Source organism: Ailuropoda melanoleuca, chromosome 11 (genome assembly GCF_002007445.2).
Source record: "Ailuropoda melanoleuca isolate Jingjing chromosome 11, ASM200744v2, whole genome shotgun sequence".
Lineage (NCBI taxonomy): Eukaryota > Metazoa > Chordata > Mammalia > Carnivora > Ursidae > Ailuropoda > Ailuropoda melanoleuca.
Window position 1 is genome coordinate 40,857,868 of NC_048228.1, and position 12,744 is coordinate 40,870,611.

At 41.3% G+C, this 12,744-nt stretch overlaps 1 protein-coding gene across 1 annotated transcript in view; it reads left to right on the plus strand.

The window, feature by feature from the left end:
* Positions 1 to 12,744, plus strand: part of HSD17B11 (hydroxysteroid 17-beta dehydrogenase 11) — a 40,364-nt gene that overhangs the window by 13,127 nt on the left and 14,493 nt on the right. The gene's annotated exons all lie outside the window — the stretch shown is intronic.

Genomic DNA, 12,744 nt, shown 5'->3' on the forward strand with positions numbered 1-12,744 from the left:
TTTCTCAGAACCGGAGTGCTTCTTAACCAAGAGGTAGCTTCTCATCCANACCGGAGTGCTTCTTAACCAAGAGGTAGCTTCTCATCCACATTCTTTTGCCTCAACTTCTGTGAGTAACCACCTCGTGGTTTGTGCTCTCTTGCCTCAGAAGTGGTTTCTTGTGATTCAGCATCACGCCCTAGAGACTGAGTGGCAAAGAGATGGGTCCATCAGACATCATGGCCATTCAATACTTTTTGTTCTGAATCTATGCTCTTCAAGCCACTTTTTTTAAAATTTTTTTTTATTATATTATGTTAGTCACCATACAGTACATCCCAAGTTTCCCATGTAAAGTTTGATGATTCATTAGTTGCATATAACACCCAGTGCACCATGCAATACTTGCCCTCCTTACTTACCCATCACGGGTCTATCCCATTCCCCCACCCCATCCCCTCTGAGGCCCTCATTTGTTTCTCATAGTCTATAGTCTCTCATGTTTCATTCCCCTTCTTTTTTTTTTTTTAATGATTTTTTATTATATTATGTTAGTCACCATTCAGTACATCCCCGGATTCCGATGTAAAGTTCGACGCTCCATTAGTTGCGTATAACACCCAGTGCACCATGCAATACATGCCCTCCTTACCACCCATCACCAGTCTATCCCATTCCCCCACCCCTCTCCCCTCTGAAGTCTTCAGTTTGTTTCTCATAGTCCATAGTCTCTCATGTTTCATTCCCCCTTCTGATTACCCCCCTTTTCTTTATCCCTTTCTTCCCCTACCGATCATCCTAGTTCTTATGTTCCATAGATGAGAGAAATCATATGATAATTGTCTTTCTCTGCTTGACTTATTTCACTTAGCATTATCTCCTCCAGTGCCGTCCATGTTGCAGCAAATGTTGAGAATTCGTTCTTTCTGATAGCTGAGTAATATTCCATTGTATATATGGACCACAGCTTCTTAATCCAGTCATCTGTTGAAGGGCATCTCGGCTCCTTCCATGATTTGGCTATTGTGGACAATGCAGCTATGAACATTGGGGTGCATATGGCCCTTCTCTTTACTACGTCTGTATCTTTGGGGTAAACACCCAGTAGTGCAATGGCTGGGTCATAGGGTAGTTCAATTTTTAACTTTTTAAGGGACCTCCACACTGTTTTCCAGAGTGGCTGTACCAACTTGCATTCCCACCAACAATGTAGGAGGGATCCCCTTTCTCCACATCCTCTCCAACAATTGTTGTTTCTTGCCTTGTCTATCTTTGCCATTCTAACTGGCGTAAGGTGGTATCTCAGTGTGGTTTTGATTTGAATTTCCCTGATGGCTAATGATTTTGAACATTTTTTCATGTGTCTGTTAGCCATTTGTATGTCTTCATTGGAAAAGTGTCTGTTCATATCTTCTGCCCATTTTATGATTTGTTTATTTGTTTCTCGTGTATTGAGTTTGAGAAGTTCTTTGTAGATCTTGGATACCAGTCCTTTATCTGTGGTGTCCTTTGCAAATATATTCTCCCATTCCGTGGGCTGTCTCTTAGTTTTTTTGACTGTTTCCTTGGCTGTGCAGAAGCTCTTTATCCTGATAAAGTCCCATAAGTTCATTTTATCTTTTATTTCTCTTGCCTTTGGAGATGTGTCGTGAAAAAGGTTGCTCTGGCCGATGTCATAGAAGTTGTTGCCTATGTTCTCCTCTAGAATTTTGATGGATTCCTGTCTCACATTGAGGTCTTTCATCCATTTGGAGTTTATTTTTGTGTATGGTGTGAGAGAGTGGTCAAGTTTCATTCTTTTGCATGTAGCTGTCCAATTTTCCCAGCACCATTTATTGAAGAGACTGTCTTTTTTCCACCGGATGTTTTTTCCTGCTTTATCAAAGATTAGTTGCCCAAAGAGCCGAGGGTCCATTTCTGGGTTCTCTATTCTGTTCCATTGGTCGATGTGTCTGTTTTTGTGCCAGTACCATGCTGTCTTTGTGATCACAGCTTTGTAGTACAGCTCGAAATCCGGCATTGTGATGCCCCCAGCTTTGTTTTTCCTTTTCAACAGTTCCTTGGAGATTCGGGGCCTTTTCTGGTTCCATACAAATTTAAGGACTATTTGTTCCAGTTCTTTGAAAAATGTCCTCGGTATTTTGATCGGGATAGCATTGAAAGTGTAGATTGCTCTGGGTAGTATGGACATTTTAACTATGTTAATTCTTCCAATCCATGAGCATGGAATATTTTTCCATCTTTTTATGTCTTCCTCAATATCTTTCAAAAGTGATCTATAGTTTCTAGCATATAGGTCCTTTACGTCTCTGGTTAAGTTAATTCCAAGGTAACGCATGGTTTTTGGTGTTATTGTAAATGGGATGGATTCCCTAATTTCTCTTTCTTCAGTCTCGTTATTCGTGTATAGAAATGCAACTGATTTCTGGGCATTGATTTTGTATCCTGCCACCTTACTGAATTGTTCTATAACTTCTAATAGTTTGGGAGTGGATTCCTTTGGGTTTTCCATATAGAGTATCATGTCATCTGCAAAGAGAGACAGTTTGACTTCTTCTTTGCCGATTTGGATACCTTTGATCCCTTTTTGTCTTCTGATTGCTGTTGCAAGGACTTCTAGTACTATGTTGAATAATAGTGGCGAGAGTGGGCATCCTTGTCGTGTTCCTGATCTTAAGGGAAAGGCTTCCAGCTTTTCCCCATTGAGAATAATGCTTGCAGTAGGCTTTTCATAGATGGCTTTTATGAGATTGAGAAATGTACCCTCTATTCCTACACTCTGAAGGGTTTTAATCAGGAAAGGATGCTGTATTTTGTCAAATGCTTTTTCTGCATCAATTGAGAGGATCATATGGTTCTTGAGTCTTTTCTTGTTGATATGATGTATCACATTGATTGATTTGCGAGTGTTGAACCATGCTTGCATCCCAGGTATGAATCCCACTTGGTCATGATGGATAATCCTTTTAATGTACTGTTGGATTCTATTAGCAAGGATCTTGTTGAGGATTTTGGCATCCATATTCATTAGAGAAATCGGTCTGTAATTCTCCTTTTTGAGGGGGTCTTTGCCTGGTTTGGGGATCAAGGTAATATTAGCCTCATAGAATGAGTTTGGTAGCTTTCCTTCTGTTTCTATTTTTTGAAATAGCTTTAGGAGAATAGGTATTATTTCTTCTTTGAATGTTTGGTAGAATTCCCCAGGAAAACCGTCTGGGCCTGGAGTTTTATTATTTGGAAGGTTGTTTATCACTGACTCAATTTCTTCATAGTTAATTGGCCTATTTAAGAAATCTATTTCTTCCTGTTTCAGTCTTGGTAGTTTATAGGTTTCCAGGAAGGCCTCCATCTCTTCCAGATTGTTTAGTTTTTTGGCATATAGCTGTTGATAAAAGTTTCTAATAATCCTTGCAATTTCAATGGTGCTGGTCGTGACCTCTCCCTTTTCAGTCATAATTTTAATAATCTCAGTCCTTTCTCTTTGTTTTTGGACAAGTTTTGCCAGTGGTCTATCAATTTTATGGATTCTCTCAAAGAACCAGCTTCTAGTCCTGTTGATCTGCTCTACTGTGGTTCTGGTCTCTAATTCATTGATTTCTGCTCTAATCTTGGTCAACTCCTTCCTTGTCAGTGGGTTAGGCCTGTCCCTCTGTTGCTGTTCCAGTTTCTTGAGGTGAGAATATAGAAACTGCATTTTAGATTTTTCTATTCTTTTGAGTGAGGCTTGGATGGCTATGTATTTCCCCCTTAGGACTGCCTTTGCAGTATCCCATAGGTTTTGGACCGTTGTGTATTCATTCTCGTTGGTCTCCATAAATTGTTTAATTTGTTTTTTGATTTCCTGGTTTATCGAGTCATTCTTGAGCAGGATGGTTCTTAGCCTCCAAGTGTTTGAGTTTCTTCCAGGTTTTTCCTTGTGGTTGAGTTCCAATTTCAGAGCGTTGTGGTCTGAGAATATGCAGGGGATAATTTCAATCTTTTGGTATTGGCTGAGACCTGTTTTGTGTCCCAGAGCATGATCTATTCTTGAGAATGTTCCATGGGCATTTGAATAGAATGAGTATTCTTTGGTTCTGGGGTGTAGTGTTCTATATATATCTATGAGGTCCAACTCGTCGAGTATGGCATTCAAAGCCTTTGATTCTTTGCTTAGTTTTTGCCAGGGTGTTCTGTCTATTTCTGATAGTGGGGTGTTGAGGTCCCCTACTATTACTGTGTTCTTATCTATATGTCTCTTTATTTTGGTTAAGAGTTGGCTTGTGTATCTTGCTGCTCCCCTGTTGGGGGCATATATATTAATAATTGTCATATCCACTTGTTGAATACTTCCTTTAAGAATAATATAGTGCCCTTCTGTATCTCTCTCTATGGCCTCTAGTTTAAAATCCAGTCTATCTGATATGAGAATTGCTACTCCAGCTTTCTTTTGAGGTCCATTTGCGTGGAAGATGGTACTCCATCCCCTTACTCTAAGTCTGAATGCATCTTTGGGTTCAAAATGAGTCTCTTGTAGACAGCAAATGGATGGGTCATGTCTTTTTATCCAATCTGCAACCCTGTGGCGTTTTATGGGAGAGTTTAAGCCATTTAGATTGATAGAGATTATTGACAGATATGATTTTAATGATGCCATTTCTCTTTAAAGTCTTTGTATCGGTTGTGACTTGCTGCTCTGTATCACTCTTGGGGCCTTTTTACCTTTATAGAGCCCCCCTTAATATCTCCTGTAGGGCTGGTTTCGTGGTTACGAAATTGGTTAATGATTGGCGATTTTGGAACGTCTTTATTTCTCCATCAATTCTGAATGACAGCTTTGCTGGATAAAGGATCCTTGGCTGCATGTTTTTCTCTGAAAGAGCTTTAAAAATGCCCCCCCAAGCCTTTCTCTCATTCCAGGTCTCTGTAGACAGGTCTGACGTAATCCTGATACCTTTGCCTTGGTACGTGAGAAATTTCTTTGCCCTGGCCGCTTTCAATACTGTATCCTTGGATCTAATATTTGCGAATTGCACTATGACATGCCGTGGAGTAGGTTTGTCATGGTTGAGCTTGGATGGGGTCCTCTCTGCCTCTTGGACACGAATGTTTGTTTCCCTTGCTAGATTAGGGAAGTTTTCAGCTACAATTTGTTCAAATATCGCTTCTAGACCTCTGTTTTTCTCCACCCCCTCGGGGATGCCGATGATTCTGACATTGGATCGTTTCATTGAGTCAGTAATCTCCCGTAACCTACATTCGTGGGCGTGGATTTTTTTAAGTCCAGCTTCTATTTTTGTTTTTTCTTCTACTAACTCATCTTCTAATTCACTAATACGTTCCTCTGCCTCAGTGACCCTGGCCGTCAGAGCCTCTAGTTTTGACTGCATTTGGCTCATAGAATTTTTAATTTCTGTCAGATTCGCTCTCATTTCCGCCCTTAGGGATTCTATATTCTCAGTAACATTTTCGTTAATACTTTTTTCAAGTCTACCGTCATCTTGGCCATTGTTACTCTGGATTCCATTTCTGATAATTTGGTTACATCCATATCCATTATTTCTGTGGCAGAGGCCACAGACTCATTGTCTTTTCTTTGCTGGGGGCGGACTTCTCCTTCTCGTCATTCTGTTGAGGAGAGGTTGCGGAGTTGTCCAGAGCCCAAATTATTGACTGGGACCCAGGCCGTGTGCCCTTGTTTTATAGGGATCTTAGGGATGTGGCCTTCTTCTTCAAAGATTTTATTTATTTATGTGGCAAAGAGCCAAGCAGCGAGAGAAGGAACACAAGCAGGGGAGTGCGAGAGGAAGAAGCAGGCTCCCAGTGGAGAAGCCCGATGAGGGACTCCTTTCCGGAACGCTGTGATCACGCACTAATCCGAAGACAGGCACTTAATGACTGCGCCACTCAGGCGCCCCGGGATGTGGGCTTCTTGATTTTTTAGCCTGCCTTCTGGGGGAGGGGCCTGTCGCGCTGATACTCAGGAAACCCTGTTTGGGTGGATTCTCCGTGTCCTCTGCGAGGGGGATTGGGGATGGGCACCCTGTGAGCCGGTATTTCCAGGCTTTTGTTCTCTGGCGGCTTTCCCTGGCGGTTTGCTGTGCCTCTTCTGAGAGTGAGAGCAGCAGCGGCTGAAATTCAGCCTCTGTCTCAGAACAGAGGGATCGCGGATCGTTCTCCACTGATGTTCTGGCCACTTTAACTCTGTTTCTGTTGGTGCTGCTCAACCCTGCAGCATCCTGGGCTGTGCGCCCCACACCCGGCGTCCCAGCCCTCACTTCCAGGGCCGGCGTGTCTCTGTCGTTTGTGTTTCTAACACCTCCAGCCGCCAACCGCCCCACGTGCTCCCGGAGCTCCCGGAATCAGTCTGTTTCCAGTGAGCACACCGGGATTCCGGAGTTCCGTGAGATGCCTGGTGGCGCGTGCTCCCAGCTCACGGTCTCAGTCTGTTCTCTCCTGGGTGCCGTCCACGGTCCGCCCACTCCCCGGTGCAGGTGGCTACCGCTTCCCGGCTCCCGAACTTGGCAGCTCCCTCCCCCTTCTGTTTATCTTCCGATATCTGTGCGTGGTTTCACGGCTCCCCGCTTCGTACCTCAATACTCAGCGCTGGAGATGTTCATTTGTAGAGATCCAGATGTATCTTCCTTCATCTCAGGCTGATTCTGTGGATGTTCAGGCGTCTGGTACCTATCCAGCTCGACTCAGGGGACTGGCTGAAAAAGGGGTCCCCTACTCCTCCGCCATCTTAACTCCTTCCGGCCGCTTCTATATTTTAGCAAATAACTCTTAAAATGTTGAATTGCTGTGCAATAATATCTATTGTCAAATAAATATGCTCAAATTTGTTTTCTACCATCATGCTCTTTTGGAATTAAGTATCTAAATTCTGGAAACAACAGAGTTGTATGGGTATAAATATATAAACATAGGTATGGGTGGGTATCTTGTTATATATACATACATATGTATCTAAAAGATCTATATCTTGCATTTTACAAGTTCCCAAGGATATATACCAAGCCATTTTGCTCTAACCACACCTAGAGAGTGGTCATTCTTTGGTAATGACAAATAATTTTATTCTGGTCCTTTTATTCATCTATATTTTCTTTTTTTTCTTAACATATATTTAATAGTTTTTAAAATCCACACAGACTTGGATTGAGGTTTTTTTCCTAAAAGACGAAACGACCGCTGAGGCATTCATAGAGCAGATCGATGGTCCAGAGCCAGTAGAAGTTAGCTGATTGTCCCCTGGCCATCTGAGGTGGATGCCATGTGGCATTCCTTTACTTCATGAAAGATAGCTGCAAGTGTTGCTTGTCAGCTGGTACACAACACCCTGCTCCCCTGCCAGGTTCTTACCCCCAGGCATCGACATAAGCCAAGAGAATCTGCGTCCGCCAGGACTGGTAGGCTGTCATGCGCCCCCCCTTCTCTTTGCCGTAGTAAATACCGTAGCTCTTTTGATTCAGATTTGATTCGACTCCACTGAACGTGCAGCAGTGAAAATCAAGAGAGAATGTGTTTTGTGTGAGAAACAAGTTTATTTGGGTCCCTGTTGATAGTGCTTTCAGCAGAAGTAAAAGAACTCACCGAGTCTCGTCAAAGCAGGAACGACACACACAGTTGTGCGGATTGCAGACTACACAATTCTAGGCTGCACTATTCACTTTCAGGTCCCTTTACACTCGGAAGGTTTTCCAGGAGATGGCAGTGAAGTTGCTTGAGAAGAGTAGGTTTTTCTTCTTCACACAAAGGCACCCTTTGGGCTGAAAGGCAGGGTCACAAGCACACAAGTGGTTGTGCACTTCCGGCTTTGGGATGGAGCGGAGGCTTGCTTGCCCCTGCAGGACTCTCAGCCGCACGTGGCCGGAGCGACTACAGTGTGTGATCCTTCATGACCATCACCGTCTTTTTATTCAGTTGACTCTGGTTTTTTGCTCAGCATCTGATCAATGATAGAGCTTTCACAGAGACACACCGAAGACCTCTCCCGGCGGAAAGCAGTGACTATCGGTGGTTTTTACTAACAAATGGGCAATGTGACTGAGACACTGCTTTTTAAAACATGAACTTTTTTACTGAAGTGTAGCATACGTGGGTAAAAGTGCAGAAATCATAAATGTGCTGCTCAGTGAGCTACTGTAAAGTGGGCACATCTATTTAACCACCGTACAGGTCAAAAAATAGGACAAGGCCTTAGAAGCCCTTTTAGAACTCTTCCCAACCAGCAATCCCTCTTTCCTTCTCGAAGGTAACCCCCGTATTGATTTGTAACACCACAGATTAATTTTGCCTGTTTCTGATCTTTACGTGCATGCAATCACGCTGTGTTTGTGAGGTGTATCCTTGCTGTTGTCCGTCGCTACCGCTCCATCATTTCCTTGCCCACAGAGTACTGCATGATGTGACTAGACGGCTATTTATTTATCCATGCTACTGTTTACAAACATTTGGGTTGTTTTCAGGTTGGGACTGTTGTGGATCATATTGTTAGGAATCTTGACTCAGTCACTTACTAATGTTATGTGATCTTTGGCAAGTTACTCCTTTGTGCGTCACTTTCTTCACCCGGAAGAGACTAATCATTGTGACTAACTAAATCCTCAGGCTGCTGTGAAGTTTAAACTGCATAATGTAATGCACTTAGAATAGAGTCTGGAGTCCTGTAAGTGTTCGGTAACATGGAGGGTACCTGTTGGTGTTACATTCCAATTCTCCTTTCCTGTAATCACACAAAGTAGTAAAGTCCTGCCTCTCGTTTTAGCTTCCAGAATGCTTTGCCCCAGTGGAACTAATCCTGTATGCTCCAGCTCCCCAAATGAGAGGGGATCTGGAATTACCTGTTTTTTTCTTCCCCCTGTAATTGAGCCTTTAGCTGTCACCAGCCTGAGTTGCTAAGCCACAGCAAAAGAATTTAGTACAGCTCCAATCACCTATATATATTGGAAAAAAAGTTTCCATTTTTTTTGAAGTTACAGTTCAATAGTTTTAAATGATTAGTGTGAAAAATCCAAGATCAAAGAACTGGATTCGCGGTGACAGACGTTTACCTTTTAATTCTATTCTAAAATGTTTTTTTGCTGCTTGCTAAGTATTTTGTCCAGAAGCATTTTGATTTTTAAAAGAAAATATTTAAAGGTACCATGAAACTCTGGCTAATATATCTTGTCAACTTAAAGAGCCAATTTACAAGCATGAAAGTCACCAGTATGGGAAGACGTGGCAAAATCGAGTCCTGATCTTTATTAGCTTATAATGAAATGTTATTTAAAAGAATGATTGGGATAAAAATATTAATTCAAATTATTAATAATAAGGAATTTGATGTAATGTTACAAAGTGCAGGGAAAAATCCACTATAGCTTTCATATATACATATGTCTAAAAATAAATTTACCCTGAAGTTCAAAAATACAGAGTTATTTTAATACACTTAACATCATTAACTCTGAGCTTTAATATATTTATGCACTTTTTGGTTCACTTAAGAAAAATCAGAAAATACAGTGTAGTAAAAGAAAAAAATTACCAATAGTCTTACTGATAGTCTAAAATTTAGTTTAGTAAAAGAAAAAAATTACTCTTTTTTTTTTAAAGATTTTATTTATTTATTTGACAGAGATAGAGACAGCCAGAGAGAGAGGGAACACAAGCAGGGGGAGTGGGAGAGGAAGAAGCAGGCTCATAGCAGAGGAGCCTGATGTGGGGCTCGATCCCATAACGCCGGGATCACGCCCTGAGCCGAAGGCAGACGCTTAACCACTGTGCCACCCAGGCACCCCAAAATTACTCTTAGTCTTACCAGAAATAATCATGGTTAGCATTTGTTATAATCTTTTAGGACATTTTAAATACAAGTATATAGTCAAGCATTGAAAAAAACTGCCTACATAATCTTGGCTTTTTAAAATTTTAAATGAACATTTTGCACGTTAATACATGTATGTGCAATATTATTTTCATTTTTTGCATGGTATGCCTCTGCACATATGTGCCACTATGTGTGCAGTTTAGCCATTGTTGTTGCACAGTTCATTTGTCAGGACTCTTTCAGTTGCAAGGAACACAACACTTCAACTGCCTCAGACCAAAAGAGGAATTTATTAGCTCCGTAGTTAAAAGTCTCGGGCAGGGTCTCTTCCTCTGTCTGCTGGTGAGGTAGCTACCAGCAGTGCCAGAGTGATAGCCTCTCAGTAGCCAGCAGGTGAGGGCAAAGCCATGATTTCCCAGTACTGCCTTCAAACGCTCTAGTTCCAGAGGTTGCTCTAGCTACAAGGATCCAGCCACTGTACAGGGTGCCACCTGTGGTGGGTAAGAGTGACGTCACCAGAATAAGGAAAGAGGAATGCCAAAGGGCAAAAACAACAGCTGTCCACTCCAGACATTTAAAATTGTTTCCAACCATTGGCCTTCATGAAGTATATATCCCAGAGACTAACCTTGAATATAAATCTTTAGAAACATGATTGGTTCTTTCTGTGGGATAAATACTTATAAGAAGAATGACTAGATCTAAGAGCATGGCATATTTTTAATGAATTTGATACCTTTTGCCAAATTGCCTTCCAGAAAAGGCTGCCAGTTAACCTGTGCTTTGGAAAATAGCTGTGGAAAGTCCTCTCTCATCTTTTTTTTTTTTTTTTAAGCTTAGACATACTGGAAGGCTTCAGGAGAAAAGATTCCTAGTTCAATCATTTAAAATGAAAACATTCTGTATGTTGAATAGCAACTCAAACAAATAAAAATTTCCTCATATCCTCATCATTATTGCTAGGTAAAAATTCCATCTTGTTTTAGTTTGTATTTATTTTATTCCTGAAACAACACATTTTTATATGCATATATCCATTGGTATTTTTATATTGTGAATTTTCTGCTAATGTCCTTTAGCCATTTATCCACATTTATAAAAGTTGCCCTATGTTAACCCCTACCCACAACTTATATGTTGCAACTGCTTTACCAGTTTATCATTTGCCTCTTATCTTCTTTGGGAGCTAATAAAGCTTAAAGTATATCATATAGAGGCCTGGGTTATTGCCCTGATTTAAAGCCTGATTCTACCACTTCATTTTATGTCTTTGGGCAAGCCCTATAACTCTGTTGGGAGAGGTCGTCCAGAAAATGTGACCTGTGAGCTGGACCTAGGCAATTAGAGGCCTCTCCCCACTGCCCTGTCCTTGGAACGTGGTATCCAACTGCCTTCACCATTCCCAAAAGCTGCCCCCAGGACACACCCATGAGATAGAAATGTGGTGTCAAGGGGCACCTGGGTGGCTCAGTCGGTTAAGCAGCTGCCTTTGGCTCAGGTCATGATTCCGAAGTCCTGGGATCAAGCCCCGCATCGGGCTCCTTGCTTAGCAGGGAGCCTGCTTCTCCCTCTGCCTGCCGCTCCCCCTGCTTGTGCTCTCGCTTGCTCTCTCTCTCTCTCTGGCAAATAAATAAATAAAATCTTAAAAAAAAAAGAAAGAAATGTGGTGTTGAGACTATCTGGATGGTATATATGGCTCAACCCAATTAAGGCCTCTATATATACTTTTAAGATTCTGGCAGCTGGGTGTGGAGATCTACTCACCTTACAGCTGCCCAAGACAAGCCTCCCAAGTTACCCTGCTTATTAAACCTGCCACCCACCAATCTGGAGTGGTCTGCCTCTTTGGCCTCCCTGCCCTGTGTGTGCAGCAGGGGGCAGCTTCACATTATATCCAACAAGCTCCCAAGGAGATTGCAAACCAGCTACACCCACCCCAGTGCCTCCATTTCTTTTTTGGTAAATGGGGATCATAGTAATATCCATTGCAAAGAGTTGTTATGAGGATTAAATGCAATAATACATCTGAATAACTGAAGACAGCGTCTGACATGCAGTGATCAATTTTACATATGATTATTTTTGTGTCGTTTTTCAAGGTGAGATTTACATTTTACATAAGTGAATCTAGCAATCTTTTAAGGCTTCAGTATATATGTAAGCTTTAAAAAAAATAAATTGAGAGAACTTTCCACAGGTTTGTATTTTCCAAAGCACAGGTTAATTGGCAAGAATTTACAACTACTTTGTATAATTGCTAATAAATACAGACTTATAGAAAAATAATCTGGTAATTAATGGCACTGAATTGCACATTTAAAAATGGTTAAAATGGCAAATTTTGTTATATATATTTTCACACAATTTTTAAAAATTAATAATGTAATATTCCAAAAACCATTGAATTTTACATTTCAGATGGGTAGATTATGATACATGAATTTATTTCTCAATAAAGGTATTTTTTTAAAAAAACTAATTAGAAAAGTAATATCAGCTTAGAATGTGATTAATTTTCTTTCTCTTGACAAATGAAGGAGCTGTGACAATAAGAATTTCTTTGCATTTTGATTCATTCATTTGACAAATATTTGTTGAGCAGCTATTATAAGGCAAGCACTGGGGGCGCCTGGGTGGCACAGCGGTTAAGCGTCTGCCTTCGGCTCAGGGCGTGATCCCGGCGTTATGGGATCGAGCCCCACATCAGGCTCCTCTGCTATGAGCCTGCTTCTTCCTCTCCCACTCCCCCTGCTTGTGTTCCCTCTCTCGCTGGCTATCTCTGTCGAATAAAGAAATTAAAAAAAAAAAAAAAAAAAAAAAAAACAAGCACTGTGCTAGGCCCTGGGGATTTACCGGAAACCAAAATAGTCATGAAATGTATAGTAAAAGTACGAGGGACAGATGTTAAAAAAAATTCACCCCAATGAATATTTAATCATAAATCCTAAATAGGCTATCATAAAAAACTGAAG